The sequence below is a fragment of the Dicentrarchus labrax genome, unplaced genomic scaffold (genome assembly GCF_905237075.1).
Source record: "Dicentrarchus labrax unplaced genomic scaffold, dlabrax2021, whole genome shotgun sequence".
Classification (NCBI taxonomy): Eukaryota; Metazoa; Chordata; class Actinopteri; family Moronidae; genus Dicentrarchus; species Dicentrarchus labrax.
This window is the reverse complement of record NW_026136716.1, coordinates 2,811,564-2,816,630: the sequence shown is the minus strand read 5'-3', so window position 1 is coordinate 2,816,630 and position 5,067 is coordinate 2,811,564.

Here is a 5,067-nt window from a genome sequence, read left to right as displayed (position 1 = left end):
TCTATCCGTGGTCTAACTGTTTGGAAAAGTGTCTACAGCTTTGAGGGGGAAAGTATACATGAAAAAAGAAAAAGAAAGATTGATTAAATCAAACTTTCAACTTGGCAACTTATCTCCTGCTTTCGACCACAAATCATTTTAAATGCTTGAAGCAATCTCTCGCAAACTAACTTCACCTGGCAACCACAATAAAAGAGACACACACACACACACACACACTGGCACGGTGTCCAAGGTTTCTACAAAATGTTACAGATTTGTGCTTGTTTTGATTTGTCGTTTTTTGCCATCGGCGGCAACCGGTGATTGTATAAGAAGTGTACATCCGATTCACTCTTTCACACAACTTTTATAATCAACCAGCCAATGTAACTATTTCAGGCTGTTGTTAGTGGAGAGAAGGTCTACTGTTTAAAAAGGGACTGTCATGTTACTTACATAAAAGATTGATCCTCATGCCAGGAAGACTCGATCCATTACTTCTGTCCATGAACAGCCATGCAGCCCAAAACCTGTGGATGAAAGCTTCGGTTTAATTTCTACAAAGTAAGTTATTCCAAAAACTGAACAGGCTTCTCCAGTTTATGAGGGCAGACTGTCATTACAAAAACTGCAAGAATTGTGTGATTCCCTTTTAAGTTATGAAAGCAACCATACATTACGAATACACTATGTATCTTTTTAACATGTATAATATTTGAATTTTAAAGACAAAATCTACCCCGAAGTGGCCAAATCATGACAGGTGACAATCTCTCTTCCAACCATTATAATCCAAATTTACAGACACAGTATGTAACAATAAAAACTGAAGCGAAATAAAAAATCAATACTGTTAACTGCCAGGATGTTTCAATCCCATCTTCAATTTTAAATGTGTTTTATGACCGTTAAAAAACTATTTTACCGTGAGACCCCATTCATTTCTCCCCAGGAATACTCTGACAGGACTAACATGAAGAAAATGAAGTTAGCCAGTGACTGTTAATGTGGATACCCATACATTTTCAGTTTATCACCCTGCTTTAACCCCAAACCTAATCCAGGACAGTCCTGGAGGACGAGCTCTGATAGCAGAAGATGGAGAGGCCTCTGTCAGTATCACAGCAAGGTGGTAATCAGGCCCGGGATCTGTGTTTCACTGAAGCGATCAATAAAAGGATTGCAGTGTGTTCACATCTTGCAACTGTGCAGGATTATCAGGTTGGGGCGATCCATCATGACTTGAAAGGTGGTCAATGGCAGAGCAGCCGGAACTAAATAAGTGGAAGAGGTATAATGTAACTTGTGGTCGTCTGGCTATTGGAGAAGTCTGTGTGTAGTTTGTCACTGGAAAAACACTACAAGAGCCTTTGCAGATTTTAAAACTACCATATCAAGTCATTTTTCTGTAATTGGGTCATTGGGGGAATGAGGAAAAATATGATCAGCTTGCGTTAAGCGTTTTATAAAATTACGACTAGTTTTTCTTGATTCTGGGGCAGCAACCGGTCTGAAGGACAAAACACCCACACCCATTGTTTTCTGTGTAAGCTCCCACGCCAGCGGCACTTTGATGCACGTCAGATCGCGATGACATGCGTCAGGATGTGCCACTCTCATATTTCCCAGCCTGAAAAGCTGCAATTTCAATCAAATTTGGAGTTTGATTGGCCCATCCGAGCTCCTGTACCTTGATTATATTGTCTGCCTGACCATGTGGGCGTCAATTGACATGCTTCAAATGAGGTGATCAGTAACACGCCACTGGTATGTGTATTGCTCTGTATTCTGTCTCATCAACAGAATGCTAGTTGGCGGTGGAGTTTCTCTGCCACTGTGTTAAGTTTCTTTATTTACTTCAAACAGTGGCAACAAACTCTCCCTCGTCTCTCTCCTCAATCTATTTCCTTAAGAAAGACAAGACCAATCAGTCGGTGGCGGCGCAGAGTACGAGGCCACCTACACCGTACCCACGTATGATTTAACACTAGGCTTTAATACTGTACAGCCTCCAGTATCTCTAAATATTATATCATTATGTTTCCAAGTTTTCTGATTGTTTGTCCAAACTCTTCCTTCCTCCCTCTTTCGCTCCTGTTCATCATTTCTCTCCTTTCTTCTTCATTTGTCTCTGCCTTATTCATCTTTCTACTCTCTTCTCTTCCCCTTCCTTTTCATTCTTCCTTCCTACATCTCTACTCTTTTTCCTTCCTGCACCACCTTTCCTCTCGCTCCCCCTCCTTTCTTCCTCTCCTTCCTTTCCTGCCTGTACCCTCACTTCATCCTCTCCCTCATCCTCTTCCTTCCTTGTTTTCCTGCCCTCGTCTTTTTTTTCCCCACCTACCTCCTTCCTTTCTCTTCCTTCTTTCTGCTTGACTGACCAGAGAGCTCCATCATCATTGCAGGGCCAGCCCAATGTTTGTTGTAAAGGCAATAAATCATTTCAGCTTTCATCTATTGCTATTGATGAATGACCAATTATTTGTCATCTAATATGCTGAAAAACGATGACCCAGGGAGACGGATCAACTTTTTTTTTTCCTTCCTCCATCGGCTGATGTGACACAGGACAGCAGTGATGGATTGTATCCTTAAACTGTTATTACACATATAATGTGGCACTCAAATCCGACATCTCACTTAGTATGGGTTTCCCCCTTAAACAAATAGATATTGTATCAGTTACATTATAGAATAACAAAGAGAAGATCATAATAATGATAATTTGCAGCTTTGAGATCAAGAAAATATAGTAAACAGATAAATTCAAGCCTCCTTTATTCATGTACTAGAGGCGATTTGTGATTTTAATAATATTTAAGTGAAATTTTCAATGAGATTTTAATTATTCATTTTCATATTTGCAATGTCCTCTTACGTAAAGGTTTTAAGAGGTAAAAATCTGTGTAAAAACAGGATAGAGGGCTTCACAAATAATCAATACCTGCAGTCAAACAAACTGAGTCATTGCAACAGGAGAACAAGTCAAGTGTCAAATAAGTCAATTTAATAAGATTCTTTTCATTAGAATAACTCTTGAAACTATAGTTGACCACTTAAGGAAGTTGAAATGTTCAAAATTCACACAGTTCTCGGAAATACTCTAGTTATTGTTACCAAAAAAATACTTTCTGTCTTGACCCTGATGTAAAAAACAAAGCCTGACTGCAGGTATTTTCTTCTTAGAAAACGTCACGTAGCAGCAGATCAAAATAACTGCCCTGCAAATAGTTTTTAAGTAGTATTTCTGATAATTTTAACAACATTGAGTTGTATGACGAATTTGTCTGACTTGACAAAGCATCTCCTCGCCCAGTTGCCATAAAGCAGGTCTAGTGATGTTGCCTTAGTAATTAAGTTTAAATAGATACGAAGCTCAAATTATGAAAATAAGACCCACCATGTACTTAAATATATAATCTATAAAAATCATATTTAATTCGAGATTTTGGTTTATATTTTTTGCAAATTGGGGAGGAGCTTTATTTTTACTTTAAGACAACACGCGTCTGTATTTGTATTGTATGTATAAAGTGCAGCTGGTTGAAACGTGCCAGCGGGTCTGGGGTTTACCTGTCTTTGCTTCTTCTGCCAGGTGGTTCGAGCACTGGAGCGTGGTTGCAGCACATTAGATCTCACTTCCACGAGAGCACAACTGCAAAAAGGAGACACGGAGATCAACTTCCATTTGTGACGCTCAATCAATTTCCTCCACATCCCATCAATCACTGGCCTTGTCAAGATATTTCTATTCTGTTTGTAGCTACCAAGGAGCTCAAATATCCAACCACTGAAAAATACTGCAAAAGGCCCTCTATGTACTGTTAGACTGTATTTAAACAATAAACCTGTCTTCCTAACTCTTTTCATGCCACAATTAAGCACATAAATGTACTAAAATGAAATATTCTAAGTGTATTTTCATTTAATGCTACTTCTGCTCCACTACATTACATTTTCACTGCGTTTGACAGAAGTTAACAGAAAAGTTACATTGTCAGCAGATTCACATTTTAGCTTATAAAACATAGATTAATAGTCAAGTTCAACTCTACATTAAAATGCTGCTTAAAGCACAAATATTAATAAAAAATTGACAGACAAGAGGTATTCTAATGCAAAGGAAGTACTTTTACTGACCTGTATTTACTTTTTAATTAGGTATTATTCCAAATGCAGGATTTTTACTGAACTTCCTGCGTTACCACTACTTCTACCATCTTATTAAACAGTAATAGTGGTATTTTAGTCTTTACATTTAGATGAACTGACTGCAGTTTTATGCTATGTTTTGGGTTATCTAAAATGTAGCAACCTTTGGCTAATAACAACGTTGTAAATTAGCAAAAAATGAACATTTTGTTCTGAAAACAGTGATTTAAAACAAACTCACCGACCTCCAGGTCGTGTTTGTCTCGATGAAGAGGCTCTTCGTCGACGGTAAGTGATGAAGGGGCTTCATTAAATTAGCAACATTTTCACTTAGCTGATAAATATTTAGCTGAAATGTTGCTAATTGCCAGGTGGGCACACCTGTGACGCACGTGCCATTGCGCAGGTGGAGCACGTGATCAAACGTAGGGCTGATTAATGAAAACAGATTGATCCTTCCCTATAATGGAAAACAAATGAGTGACCTCTAACCTGAGCCCCTACACCAAAGACAAAGAAGAGAACTTATTACTATAGGGGCTCTTTATTTACTTTATTTTTTATTTTACTATATATTTACTAAGTTTTAAAAGCCTTGTCTGCAGTTGCTATACTTACAAAAGACAATACACAGAACTAGAGGCTGGTTGGCATAGAGGTATATAACATTATAAAAGTGTCCCATTTATAATAGATGTTTTAGCTTTAATAGAAGTTTTATAACGCCTTATGAATGCCTTATAATGCATCATAGACCTTTATTTTAAGTGTTACCAGTGTACTTAACTTAACTTTCCACCACTGTTTTTACTGCAAACCACAAAAGGTGATATTTGTTTCTGTAACAACATCTTCTCTTTCTTTTCTCTCCATCTCTACTTTTAAGTTTTTTTTTTTTTTTTTTTGGTTTTTACCCAGCTTTAGTTGAGCTCA